This window comes from Achroia grisella, unplaced genomic scaffold, assembly GCF_030625045.1.
Source record: "Achroia grisella isolate CSIRO2021 unplaced genomic scaffold, CSIRO_AGI_Agris_v1 utg319, whole genome shotgun sequence".
Lineage (NCBI taxonomy): Eukaryota > Metazoa > Arthropoda > Insecta > Lepidoptera > Pyralidae > Achroia > Achroia grisella.
This window is the reverse complement of record NW_026712795.1, coordinates 596,204-612,375: the sequence shown is the minus strand read 5'-3', so window position 1 is coordinate 612,375 and position 16,172 is coordinate 596,204. Positions and strand designations below refer to the sequence as shown.

The 16,172-nt window shown below is 31.5% G+C and overlaps 1 pseudogene; it reads left to right on the top strand.

The window, feature by feature from the left end:
- LOC131843566 (fatty acid synthase-like) overlaps nt 1–1,047 on the top strand; it is a 48,810-nt pseudogene extending 47,763 nt beyond the window's left edge.
- Nucleotides 1,048–16,172: the final 15,125 nt, after the last annotated feature.

Sequence of the window (16,172 nt, the reverse complement as noted above, 5' to 3'; positions counted from 1 at the left end):
AAATAGAAAAAGAAATATTCTTTATTCAAATAAACGTAATATAAGTACTTTAAGTCACACACTTAAACACTCTCTTTGTAAAAAAGCTTATAAAATTGAAGTGTTATTAATTATTAATGATGTTGTTGAAGAAAAAATCTAACTTAAAATCACAGCGCTGACAACATTATCAGATTGCATAAATATTGAGTGCGTAATGGCTTCCATGTAGTTGTCGCATGCCTAAAACTTGTTCATATTTTTTACTTATAATAACATTTATTTAAATGTGCCACACGTAAATTTATTGCTCGTTCTTGTGAGTTTGCGTTCCGAGTGATAGAATAAAAAAACTAAGATTATTCAGTGCCTATATTAAGTTCTAATTGTCATTTCTTTTTTGTTCTACCATTATGTACCATAGTGGTAATTATCAAAATGGTCACCATCAAAATGATCCACATGGTTACATGTCATTGTAATTTATAAATTCATATACCATTTATAATCAATTAATAAGCCTTAATCTAACATTCTCTCTTTAGGTCACAAAGGAACTATATTCTGTTTGGACGGAATCCCAAATTTCCTGTTCGACCTCGCTTCTCAGAAATATATTAGTGATGACTTTAAACTGCAGAATACCATTATTTGCAAAACTATAGATTTTCTTGCACCAAACAATGGCATTACAGAAGCACTAATTGAAAATCTGAAAGATATAGAGGATTTTAACAAGAGGATTCAATATAGTATCAATACAACACATTTACAAACTACATATTCTAAACAATACGTAGCATCAACAGCACAACTAGGTTTTGAGTATGTAAAAGTCATACTTAATAATACAACAAAGATTAAGAAACTGCATTCTCCAATAGTTCTACTAAAGGCTAAAGAGAGTCCTCTAAGTGTTTCTAAAGAGAAATTTGGTTTGGATAAATTCAGTGATAGAGTGAATGTCCATATATTGGATGAGAATGTTAGTGTAACGGAAAATGAGGATGTTGTGAATATTATTAATAAAGTTATATATAATACAGAAGAATAGATGTAAAAGAATATTGGAAGATCTCAGTATCAAACTAATAGAGACATATGTTATAACAATAAAGATCTAGATGATATTACATCCTTAATCCATAGACGTGTAATGGAGGGTCGAAAAATTTGCGATGATGCCTGGCTTCAAAAACTTGCTGACAAAAGACGGAAGCGCCATCTAGGCGGTTCAGTACCGACTAATACCAATATTTTCTCTTGTCGAGCCTGTGGTAGGCTATGTAGCTCTCGTATCGGTTTATATAGCCACGAAAAGAGCTGTTCACGGACCATCACGACATAAATCGTCTATAGCAGACGCATAAGCCATTAGTCAAATCCATAAAGACATAAAACTCATATGTTTGATGTTATTAAACCAATTTTAACTATTGAATTAGTTTGTCCTTTTCCCCTCGTTCTATCTTCTTTATTTAAAAGAATGTGATGTAGTGACCATGAGGTGTAGTTATTAAAATTCGCAATTTATACCTGATCTTAAAAATGCTAAACTTATTATAAAGCTATTTTCTCTTTATTATAAGAATAAGCTTTTATAAGAGACTGATAGGTCCTGTATAAAAAATGTTGTATGTTTTAATTTTGACTAGGCTGTGTTGTCCTTTTCTTGCCAACTATTTTCGTCATTTGAAAAAGTGATAAAATATTGTAATAAACAAACTTACCACCGTACACCGTAAGCCGTCACATGTTTTAAATATTACAATAAATTATATATAAGTAAAAAATAAGTAAGTAAAACTATATTTTGTAATATATATAGTTTTACTTATATGTATAGTTTGACAATAAATGTACAAATATGTCGATCTGTTGTCTAAAAATAAATATTTGAAACTTTTGGCAACTGTGTTATTATTTATAAAAGATTTTGTTTCTATAAAACTTCTTCCTGAACAGCAACTCTAGGAACTAATTGCGATAGTATATATAGTTAATAAAACTAGTATAATTCATATATTTGCATGTTTGTAAGGACTAAACGTAAGAACGAGATATTTTCAGAAAGATTGTAATATATGTGCTATTTTTATGACAAATAAATAAATATTTTATACCCTTTGATATAAATAATAGAATCAAGTACTACGCTAAGCAGAGTTTGTGTCATAGGTACTAGACAACTGCTACAGATACATGAATATATTTATTTTGTAAATACATACACAATATACATAGAAACACCCAGACCGATACAATCGACCATACTCACGAAAACAAATATTTGCATTGTGTGAGGAATCAAACTCACGACCATCGGAAGCAAAGCGGTGTGCTAAATTGCTAGATCACCGAGATCATTAATATGTAATCGTCACTACAATCGTCACACACACGTACATTAGTAGCGTGTTAATTCCATATGTCGTGATCAATGAAAGAACTAACTAACATTATTATCGATTCAGTCGGTCTAGTCGCGATTATGATTTAAAGGAATAGTATAAAATTGGATTTAATTAAAATCGATATTGAGATTAAACACAGAGACTATGTGAGCATATTAAAGTCAATCGAAATGACTCAATCAGGGCATTTTTTTTTATACTACTATGTTGACAAGCAAGCAAACGGCCCATCTGGGGGCGTATTATGAACTCTTTAAAATCCAGTCAGTTTCCTAGTTCAGACGGCCTTAAACTGAATTGTTCTTTTTCGTATTATGAGGGTCCAAATTCAAACCGTATTCTGCCTGGATAGTTTGTCTCTGGCTGGTTAGTGGATTTTCTCGCGCTGCGTTCGGATACGCATACATTCGGTGCAACGTTAATCGAGGTTTTGTATGTCACTTTTTGGACAAAATATTAATTAAATAAATGTAAATTAAATATAGAAAACAGTAATTAAGATACAACGGTAGAATTTGTGTAATATACAAAAATATTCCAAACAATTTTATTGTCTTTTTTAATAATTCGGATTTATTTGTAAAAAATATTTTCATTGTAATATCCAAACGAAGTGTATCATTCCACAATCTTAATTCTGATTTTAATGTACGCGGGTTTCCAGGTTAAATCTTCTTTGAAAAATATACCGCACTGTCAAATATTTAACGTTTATATTTGATATTTATCACTTAGGTTCCAGCATGTGGGAATGAATATGGGATTTTTAAAATCCCATAGACACATCGTCCGGAGAGATATCGCGAGCGACGTGCGATTAAACTGAAAAGGTGGCCGTAAAGGATTGTCATCATGTCGAACATTCCTCAGAACACAGTCTTTTGTATAATCGGTAGAGCACACAAAGCGAAGCGAAGTCTCGCCTCAAACTAAGTGGCTCGATACCGTCAGAGAGATTGGGATCATCGACAATTCTAATAGCACGTCTCTGAACATTTAGTCGAACAAGGACCGAGCTAGGTATCCTAGTATATAATAAAATTATTATATCCTGCCCACAAGAACTAAGAGCAGTACTCCATGGGCGGCCGAACTTATGCTCTCAATGACTTATATAACAGTGTAGTCTCTGGTCCGCAGTGAAGTACCGCTTCGCTCTATTGATATACACACCGATTTTTTTGAAACCAGCTTAACCTTTTCTTCGAGGTGACTACGGAACTCAACCGTGCTAGAGATCCAATCGATACCGAGAATCCCAATACTCTTAGAGATTAATGGTAATGGACGTGTCTGGAATTGCGGAACCACAGCAAATTGTGGGTTTTCTTAGCGGATGTATAATCATTAACATATTTTGCATTCTGTTTCTTTATTGTTAATTTATATAATTATATTAAAAAAGATATTAAAAGTGCTTATATTATTAAACATGTCGGAATGCATTGATTGAGTCATTTCGACAACAACCCGGGACAATTCACAAAGCGCCATCTAGTCCTAAAAAAGTTAAGAATATCTTGGAATGAACAATGGATAAAATATAAACATAACGTACATAGAAAACATCAGGATCAAAACAAACAACTATATTTATGAATACAAATGTTTACATCGTACGAAAATAGAAACCACGACTATCGAAAGACCAGACGCTAGAAATCTAGAATCCGTAGACCTTCGAGGCCATCTTGATGTGATTTTATATTACACTTTTATAAATTCAAATTCAAAATATCTTTATTCATGTAGGTCTATTACAGACTCTTCATCACACATAATTAAATCTAAACAAAAACAATCGTCAGTTCATAATAAAAACTGACATAGAATGATTTCGAGATGAGAAAATTAGAAAACAAGAATAAAAGCTAATATGAAGCTAAACTGAATTTTTTTTTTTTTGAATGTTGTAAATATTTATAATAATACTATTTCATTTAAATTCAAATTTGGGAGAATAGAGTGACCACCAGCATATGCTATATAAAAAAAATTCAAAAAAATGCTCAAAAAAAGTCTAATCAGTGTTCGCAACCTGAACAGACCAGTCCCCACAAGCAGCACCCGTATACGAGTATGACGGATGAGCCAGCACATCATTGCATAATCTCAACCATATTAGAGGAGAGATTGCATCATCGACATCGAACCCGGCCCACCACGCCGCCACAAGTTTGAACTTTATATAAGCGAGTCATGACTGTTTCAAGATTTTTTTGGACTCCACTACGTCATTTATATTATTTACAGAATAAACTGTACCAATCACAGTTTTCACCCATTACAATATTTAAATTACAATATGTCATTACAACTAAAACCACAAACCCATCTAGCCTGGAATGTTAATAACAATATAAAAATTAAACATAACGATCCAGTTTTGTAATATTCTGTTGAAACGTAAACAAGACTAAAACTAGAAAGAATAAAAGAAAAAATATTTACTTATTACTTTTCAACAATGTTATAAAAAAATATAAAAAAAATCAAACAACAATATAATTATTATATAATATTTCAACAATATAAAAAAAAACAAACAATAAAATAAAATGTGTATATAATTAAACTTAATTTGACATGTAGATAATTAAAAATAAATATAAAATAATATTTTTACATACACATGTAGTTACTGAAATGGCTCCACTCTGCTTTATTGTATGTCCTATGTAAACATACCGCTGGTTTTCAATGGCACCAAAACGAGGAAAAAAATATATAAAAAAAACAAAACTAATAAAATATTAGTTATGCCTGATAACAATATTAGGTAATTCTACCATTACAAATATGGATTTAACACGTTGCTAATCTTAATCTTAATAATATTACAATCGCTAAAGTTTCTAAGTATGGATACATAAAACTACTGAACGGATTTTGATAAAACTTTACAGTAATATAGCTCATCAGAATAACACATAGATAGCCTATGATTTTATATTGATATTTAACGATAGCGGACATGGCTAGTGTAGTAAAAATATAAAATAGTGAATCCCAATTAATTGCAAATGTAAACCGATTGAAAAAGGCGCCTAAAACATGTATAATGTACAAATACAATCGCCATACTACGGTAAATGCAATTTATAACTGTATCGGGCAGCTCCGTTTTCGATTTTCCCCTTTCTTCTTTTGCCCGATAATTCAATTCAACTTCTTCACTATTGACAGGCAAAGGGCCTGATAATTAATGTCTTACTGTGCGAACAAGTGATTTTGTTTTTTTATTGATACTACCAGGGTTGGCAGGTGTTCGGCTATTGAACCGTTTGGTATTTTAGCAGTTTTTTCGATGTATATGTATGACAAAAATACCTTAGAATGGGCAATTCATTAATTTTCCTTATTTTTTCTCAGTAATAAACGAATTTCAAGAAAAAAAAATAATAGAATACTCGGCTACCCTCATCTTACCAATATTATAAACGTGAAAATTTGTGAATATGGATAAATGAATGCATGGATGTTTGTTACTCTTTCATGCAAAAACTACTGAACGAATTTTGATGAAACTTAACAGTAATATAGCATGAAAAAACAGATTTCATACGACACAGACACAGTTATTTGTAACATATTTGACATCAAGCAGAAGACAGGCAAGATTAATAATCAATGATACATTTATCATAAACACGTGGAAAAAACTCATCTACTACTAGTATTTGAATCAGAAATATCAATAATATCTAATAAAAAAAATCGATATAAATAAGCACTTTTGAGTAACAAATATCTTTATAGTACCGGGCAACAGGCTCATTCTTGTCATTCTTAATGTATGTGACATAAATAAAAGTAATGAGCCTTTTGTTCTTTTAAACAAGCGTTGTTATATTTTACATTTGTATAAAAACTACAAAATTATATAAAGTAACTAGCTGTCCCGAAAAACTTGGTTTTGCCTTAAAATAAAAAAAAAATTAGGGGTGGACTACCCCTAACATTTAGGGGGATGAAAAATAGATGTTGGCCGATTCTCAGACCTACTCAATACGCTCACAAAATTTCATGAGAATCGGTCAAGCCGTTTCGGAGGAGTATGGGAACAAAAACTGTGACACGAGAATTTTATATATGAGATTAACAATTTTATCTGATGTCAGTTTGCGTAAAACCAAATATTAGCATTTCATCAGTTTGTTTCTTATAGAAATTGCAAAATTAAATTTTAGCTTATAAGCGTTTATGAAGGACCATAAATTCGAAGTAAGCGCGTTGAGACGGCGACACGGCAACTCAGGGGAAAATATCGCCTTTTCAAATACGCAATGACTCTAAACACACAGAACGAGTAAAATGCCGCTTTTCAAACATAAAAATCTAAACACAATCAAACATATTTATAAAGATATTTTTTAGTATATTCATATTGATAATTTACATAAGTGTATATATACTTTTTTTAATGTTTATTATTATAATTTTGTTCTCTTATTTCCTTTCTTTTTTCTCTTATTTTACTATTTTTTAATAATACTCTCTTTCCTAAGGATGTCTGGAAGAGATTATGTTAACGATAAGACCTTCTGTATCTTCTTCTTTTTGTAATGTATTGTTATATATATATATTTATGTATTTACTTTTAATATTGATGCAATAAAGAATTATAAATAATAACACCGCTACTGCTAGTATCTCTCAATTTGCTAGAGCAAAAACAATGTGATTTCTGACACATAACTAATTGAATTATATACCGTTTTCAGATATGATTATTAGTTAAAGTGAAGGAAGTTTTTTATTAAATTTACGTAAATGGAAGGATGTTATGTATATGGAATTTTCTTAGTAAATGAAATATCATTAAAATAAAAAACCGGTTTCGACATCTTAAACTGATATTTATTTATACAATGTTATATTTAAAAAAAAATTAAGATAACACGACCTTCTTTCTAAAATCCGTCTAATTGCCATTAAAATAGACTTTTATCTATGTACAATATAGCAAAACCATAAAAATCGCTCCATCAATTTGCCGGACAGTCAAACTTTTGTCTCTATACTTCTGGCAACAATGTGTTTTTTTTTGCTGTAGTTGACCGTCCATCTAATGGCAAGTGGTAACCGTCGCCTATATAAATGAATAGTACCACGGACCTTACGTTATCATGTGATACCATTTTCGTAACTATTCCATTCATTAAGATGTATACATATGGTATAGATTAGGCAGCGAAATAATCGCTGCCTAATCTGTACCTTACAACTGAAACGAATCTTATAAAGCAAGCTTCTTGGTGACTGAAATAGGTGAGACGGAAGTACCCACGCAGTGTTCTTACTGTCTTAATCTAGTGATATATTAGTTGACTAGTATAGTATAAACTCTGCATTGTCTGGAACTATATGTAACTACATATCCAAAGTTATTTCTTTATTTATCTTCTCTTTAGTTTTTCAGGCGGCCTGTTGAAAATCGCGCGACATTTTATGCGACAACTGGGCGAATCCAAAAACGTCTACGTACCGGTTTCTTTCATTAAACGCATTTAATTAAAACGGGTTTAAGACCGTTCAGGCCTAATGTCGGCTCGGGTACGCGGGGTATTGTTAAAGTTGAATTCCAGCCTAACCTTTGGAGGCAGATTCAAATACCACGTCTTTGATGTTTTGTGTATTAATTTTACAGTAACGTGCTTCACATTATTTAAGTTTCATAATAAACGGCACATTCTTTGTTGAAAATAGGAGGTTCAACATAATGCTATGAAATTTTAGTACATACAACATGTAGCTGTATATATGTAGTAACATAAAAATTTAAAAAATACAAAAGAGTTTTAAAATCTTAAAGCAATAAGAATAAAAATAGTATATATTTAAAAACAACAACTTGATTCGATCTTACCAACTTTAAATTTTGTCTATGACATTCACTAATAATACATTCGTGGTTAGTCTTTGGTCGCGTGGTCTGTTACATTTGTCAATGGTCATAACTTACTCTATGCAATGTAAATAATGTGAGACTGTATTGTAAATTAGAGGATTAATTGTTAATTTGTAGTATAAATTTTATAGTTTTACCTAAGTGCCGTGTGACGAAAGTTAGTAATTCGTTTTATGGAAATTGCGTAAGGTTTTATAACAAACTGCCAGAGTCTGTACTCAATTTGCCAGAAAAAAATTCAAATGTGTTATAAAATATTTTCTTTGTAAAAAAGCTTATTATAAAATTTAAGAATTTATAAATGATAATAATGTTTTTGTAGAAAATATCTAACTTAAAATTCATAGCGCTGACAATGTTATCTGATTGAACAGAGATTAAGTGCGTAGCGGTTTCTATGTTGATTGTCGCATGCCTAATCCTTGTTGTTAATTAAATATAATTAAATCAATATTTATTTAAAAGAGCAACGCACAAGTTTCTTGCTTATTCTTCTTGTGATGAATCTGCATTCCGAATAAGAGGTAGAATCAAAGACATGACTATTCAAAAGTGCTTATATTAAGTTTATTTGAATAAAGATTATTTCTTGTTATTAAAATTACCATTGAGTATAATATTATCGATTAAAAAATAAGGACCATAAAAAACCATAATGTAATTTTATATCTCCATGAATGTTGCCATGTTCAATAATCAAAGGATAAAAAAACTGCTAACATTAAAGTCGTTTACGAGCATTTTATCTCAATAAAAGCATTTCGAGTCTCACAATATAACATTATCGAGAGGTGAGGGTGTATTATCGTAAATATGCGGAAGTAAGCCAGCGCGATATATTCTACTTCTCTGCGATAAAGTTTGCGACAAGTTTTATAAGTCTCTTGCAGTGTTATGATCTCCTGGTACGTATAAGATATTTAGAGTTAGCTATATCTTGTGGTTTTGACTTTTTTTTATATAAAACTGGAATGGAACAAACTGACTGTAAATGGCAACATGAAAAGCTCCGCGGACACGACGCTGTCATGTGATATTTTAGACACCATTAGAGACATATAAAATAAATAAAGAAAATCAATAATATAAAAAACATGCAGACATGGCTATATGCGCGCAGTTCCTTGCCTTTCCGTTAAAGGATAAATAGAACCAAAAAATATATATTCTAGATACCACACATGCGTTGCCATTTCAAAACCCTAGGATATCATGCCTACATACCCTGTATTTTCACTCGCATAAACGTGGCGGAATTTAAGACCAACCCAAAGAGGCCGTAGTAGAACTGAGTATATTATCGTTTTCAACATATTTGCTTTTAAATAAATTCAACGATAAAACTGTGATGGATACTTTGCTTTCCCGCCGTTTTACATTTTTAAAACAGCGCGCTGCCTATTGACAGGCGCCGTGCATTCGAAGTTCGAAATTTGATTAAAAAAATAGCGAATAATGTGGTTATGGAATAAAACTGCACTATTTGCGTTTATAACGTACGTGTGTTTTATGAACTGATTTATATATCGAAAAACAATGAGATTAGATCGAATAAATCGGAGGTTGATGGAAATAAAAATACTTTCTTCAACAATAAAATTTCCGTGTATTTTCCACCATATTTGATTCAAGAATACATATTTTCTTTTTATAACTATATGGCAACAGAATAATTATATACAGCCTAAGAATAGATCTACTTTAAGAGCAAGCGTTGAAATGGAATAATTAAATATTAATTTCGAATACAGAATTAGAATTTGTCACAGACTATCATTAAAAAAATATATAAATTTATCATTTTTAAATATTTATGCGTCATTTCTTTCTGTAAAATAACGAAACATTCGTATATCTGTATAATGGTGTACAAATGCAGATGGATTAATGTATTTACCAGAGGGTTTTAATGATGATATGGGGATTTGTTACGGCAATACCTACGAATGTGATGGATTATTAATTAAGAATAATTAAAATGTTATACCATAAATATACTAGCTTTGTTACCAGTGTCTTGTTTACACACCAGGTCACATGTAGAGCAGAGAGCGTTTATTCTTAAAAACCCAACCTTGACCCATCGGACTTTTTTTAAGTGGTAAACTATGGACGCTGGAAGTCGACTTTCGACGAAATTTTGGTCCCGATCGGTCAAGCCGTTTTAGAGAAGGATCCTTATAAAGAGTACAAATCTGATCTGTAAGATTGCTCCGCGTTTCACGTTTTCCTCAATAAAAACTTAGAAAGAAATGTTTTGTGTGTTAAAGTTTATACAGTTTTTACTACTACTTCGAGAAATAATGAGGTAAGACTTTGAACAAAGTCATCTACATAAGTTATTCGGTTTAACTATTTCAGCTTATACGTAATCTGAATATCATTTGAAGTATGGCAGTGAAATTACAGGATGAATGGATGGATTTTAATTTAAAAACCTTTTTAAATATAAATTTTGCTACATTATAAGATAATCAATTCAGTATTATATTTTAAAAACATGGGTACAAATTAGATTAACCATATTATTGCAAATATACCATCAAATACTTATAATAAATTACTTAAAAGATCCTTTCTGTCTAGTTGGCATGATAATATATTTATAATGCGTAGAATTTAACTTCAATTTTTTTAATTAAAAGTAGCCTAAGTTACTCCTTATTACATTAACTACCTGCCAAAAAAAGTCCCATCAAAATTGATCCAGCCATTTCAAAGATTAGCTGGAACAAACAAACAAACAGACAAAAATTGTAAAAAATGTTATTTTCGTGTATATACCGTATTTATATTCATATGCAATCTTATTGCGTAATTTGAAAAAATTAGTGCGTTGTTATATCAATATTATAATATAAACAGGTAGATAAAAAACAAAATTGTTACACATTCAAAAGTGCTTAAATTAAGATTTGAATAAATGATTTTCTAATTATATTTATATGTGTCGTAAAAAACGGTTATATCAATATTATAAACAGATAGAAATAATTGCATTATCAATTATTTCAAGAGTTTTCGTGCATTCAGCACCGCATATTTCGGGAAGTGTACATTTTAAAAATAATATTTCTTAAAACGCCGTTGTAGCGCCTTATATAATACATTTGAATCGTAATTGACGATTTACCTCATTGTTCCATTATTTTGGCCATAGCTCTGCATAATTATGGTAATTTAGGCAATCAACAAGCAGAGGTCACTTGGATTCTATCACCGCAGCAAACGAAAGCAACTTATTTACAAACAAAGGATATAAATACCGTAACATGTTGCCGTAAAACATAACAGGTACGTCGAAATCTAAATATCTAACATTTTGACTGTTTTTAGAATATTTTAACATTTCAAGAGAATCATGATCAATGAATCAAGATCGTGGGATGTGGCAAGAGGTCCAACGACAAAAGATTGGTTCTTAAATGATCAATGAATGGTTATAATCGCAGGACAATTCATACAGCGCCATCTAGTCCCAAGTTAAGCAGAGCTTGTTATGGTTTGGGTACTAAACTACTAGTTTAAATATATAGACACATTTTTCTTTTGTAAATACATATATATTCTAAATAGAAAACATCCACACCGATGGAAACAATCATACTCATGAATATCATGCGAATGCCATGTGAGGAATCGAACCTACGACCGCTAAATAAAAAAATGTAGTAATACTTGAGGTATGCTTTAGCATGAGGAATGCCATGTGAGGAATCGAACCTACGACTTTAATATACATTATATAAAAAAATGCAGTACTTGGGTATGTTTTAATATATGGGTATGCATAAAGAATAGATGCAAGAAATCGAACCTGCGAATATCGAATGTAAGGCGGTGTGCTAAATAAAAAAATGTAACAGTAAGTAAATGTATTGGTGGGTCCAAGTGCAGTGACGGCTTATGATCATTTTAGGAAATGTCTCTCTAAAACTTTAGCCGTAACTCGATGTTAGGCTAAATTAGACGTAAATATTTTATCAACAGGGTGCTACATAACTTATAACGGACTTGATGAAAACAGAAAGGTGTTTTTGTGAACTAAAACTTTAAATTTTCGCGACAATATGCAGTAAGGTTAAGAGAATGTGGCTCTTTATGTCTCGATATTATAAACTTTTTTGTATTAAAAAAAATGTTTTTTTTTTAGACATGATACTTAGTACTCTTCATGTCTCGACATTATAAACTTTTTTTTTTTAAACAAGACAGTTTTTTTGGAAATTATACTCGTTTAGATAAACCTGGCAGCATTGGGACCTAGTCGTTAACTATTTTAGATACACTAACTATAAATTTTAATATGTGTCTGTTTGTTTGGTATCTTTTCAAGGCGAATGAGCTGAAATAAAATCGCTTGTATCACGAAGGTGAGAGGCTATCTTTTATTTTAAATTAGACACTGAAGTTGATGATAGCACTACTTTAAATACTTTACATCGCAAGTTCGAATCTGATGAACACAAAAAAGATCATACATAAATTTTATTTCTAGCTGAAAAACCGATTTTATTTTGAAATACTGCAATGGTAATATTAAACCAAGTTTGTCTGAGAGAGGCTCACCTCTACGTTGAATTCAAATATTGAGAATATATTGACGTGCATTGGTACTTGCCTTGAAAAAATATTTTTAGCAATAAGACCGCCTTGTTGTTTTTATAATAAATTATACATATCTTCTATCTCTGCATAATACCAATAAAGCATATTTACCAGCTTCGGTGGTCTAGCGGTTTTTCAACACCGCTTTACTTCCGATGGTCGCAGGTTCGATTCCTGGCACGGTACCAACATTTGTATTCATGACTATGATTGTTTGTTTCGGCCTGGATAGATATATTATGTATGTATTCCTAAAAAAAGTATCTATGTATTTGTATCAGTTGTCTAGTACTCATAACACAAGCTATGCTTAGCTGTGGGCTAGATGGCGCTGTATGAATTGTCCACGAATATAATATTTGTAATATATTATATCTATCTAAAACTTATTTATTTAAGTAATATATTAAGTAATCTAAATATATATAACTCAAAGGTGACTGACATAGTGATCTATCAACGCATAGCCCAATCCACTAGACGGATCGGGATGAAATTAGGCATGAAGGTAGATGTTATGGCGTAGGCATCCGCTAAGAAAGGATTGTGATTAATTCAACCCCTAAGGGGATAAAATAGGGGATGAAAGTTTGTATGAAACTTTGTCAACTTTAAACCGATCGGGCTGAGATTTTGCATGCATAAAGGCATATGACGTAGGCATCCCCATAGAAAGGATTTTGATAAATTCCACCCCTAAGGGTATAAATTAACGCGAGCGAAGCCGCGGGCAAAAGCTAGTAGTTACTATAATTTCCTTTTATCCAAAACTATAACAAGTTCTGGTTAACTGCCAATAAACTATTAATTGAAAAGTGCATCGTAGTTATGAAATACGTGACGATTATACAATGAAGAGGCTTACGTGTTCCCGAGGTTTCCAGAAGATTTTAAATCAAACATGAGTTTCAATATTATATTATTGGGTGGAGTTTTGCTATGGTTGAACCATATAGCAATGGAGTAAGAATACAGATTTTTTTTATAGCACATAGGTGGCAAGCAAGCATATGGTCCATCTGATGGTAAACGGTTACCGTAGCCTATGGAGCGCGTTGCCGACCCTTAAGAAACCGTAATAGAATAGAATAGAATAGAAATAATCTTTATTCAAATAAACTTAATATAAGCACTTTTGAAAAGTCAAGTTTTTTGATTGTAAGCCCATCGTGATAACTTAGCCAGGAGTATATCATGATGATTTCAGGCGAAACTGCGTAGAGGTCAACTTTTAAATAAATATTGAATGGGGTCAATATTTAATATAACAACAAGGCTTCCCCGCAAAAATGTGACATTATGGGGCCATTCATACATTATGCCACACTAGCTATGCCTGCGGATTCAACCGCATGAAATTTATAGACTACGTATTGTTATTCTGATGTATAAGCTATATTATATCTTAATTAAAATCCATTTATTAGTTTCTGCGTAAAAGAGTAACAAACATTCATTCATAAGTATGTCTCTCGATAAACTTCGACGTTTGTAATATTAGTAAATCTTTAAGTGTACCAGTAAAGAAGATGTTAAAGTGAGACATTGTAGGACAAGGGTGGGAGAAGGGGGAAGTTATGTAACATTACTTCTGAAGGCAAATTTTTTACCAAATTATAATTCTGATTGATGTCATTTAAAAATGTTAAAAAAATACTTATTGTGAATTTGTAATACGTCTGTATTGGTTTTGCTATTATTAATTTATATTTATGTACTTAAATACTTACTATATTGTGAAACTGTTTTATGCCAAATACAATAAAACAAAAATTCCAATTTAATTTTATTTGACTCGAGGCTTTATATATCCTTGACATTTTTAATGAAATTAAACATTTCATTGTTGAGATTTAGTTTTATATATTTTTCATTTAATTTGCTTATACTTAATCAAAAAATGTTTCTTAAAATGTAACGTTACAAAAAAAGCTTCTACTAACCTTGTTTATCTGTGGATGAGCCTTAATAATGGTATAAAAATACAAAATTTTATGAAAAGCAATCTCTGCGTTACTAGTAATCTTATTGATTTTTATAAGACTCGAAATATATACCTAACATTTTTAAATGACATCAATCAGAATTATAATTTGGTAAAAATTTGCCTTCAGAAGTAATGTTACATAACTTCCCCCTTCTCCCACCCTTGTCCTACAATGTCTCACTTTAACATCTTCTTTACTGGCCCTTAAAGTCTTACTAATATTACAAACGCGGAAGTTTATAAGTCCATACTTATGAATGAATGTTTGTTACTCTTTTACGCAGAAACTAATAAATGGATTTTAATTACACTTTACAGTAATATAGCTTATACATCAGAATAACAATACGTAGTCTATAAATTTCATGCGGTTGAATCCGCAGGCACAGCTAGTGTGGCATAATGTATGAATAGCCCCATAATGTCACATTTTTGCGGGGAAGGGGATTGTTAGTTATATGGACTATTGACCCCATTGCTAGCAATGTACCATGTCAAGTTGACCTCTACGCAGTTCCGCCTGAAATCATCATGATATACTCCTGGCTAAGTTATCACGATGGGCTTACTGACTGTATTCATCTTATCATCCTCCACTGGGTCCCCGCCAGCATAAACTGTTACCGGTGCACCATTTATTTATCATATATGACAAAATGACACACTTCTCCATGCTTATTTTTTATTATAAATGAGTTTGCGCGTAATCTCATTTCATCTGGTGGAAAACGATCGCAAGACCTAGGATGACGTTTAGGTCCAGGTCCAGAAGAAATCTATTCACCATACTTATAGACTTGAACAATCCAGACTTGTATTTCTCCGGGAACACGAAAGCTGGAAATGTATTCCACTCTTTAGCAGTGCGTATTAGAAAACGACACTAACAGTTCAGTGCGGATATGTGGAATTTCCACGACATAGTAGAATAGAAAATCATTTATTCAAATAAAATTAATTTAAGTACTTTAGAATAGTTATAAGAACTTTTTTTAATCTACCGCTCATTCGGAAAGCTGTCTCATCGCAAGAACGAGCGAGAAATTTGTGTGTTGCTCTTTTAAATAATCCTTGTGAGGTCACATTTTTCAAGTCAAAACGTCTGAATACAAACATAAGGATGGAGTACTAGTGATCGCCGTATAGTTGAATGATAGAACGTACTCTCCTTAAAGTTTAACGTCAGATAAGAATGGTCCCAAATGGAGCAGCCTGTATATATATTTTTTTTATTTAACCGTTTTATAAACATGGTACATGGCATCGGTCGTA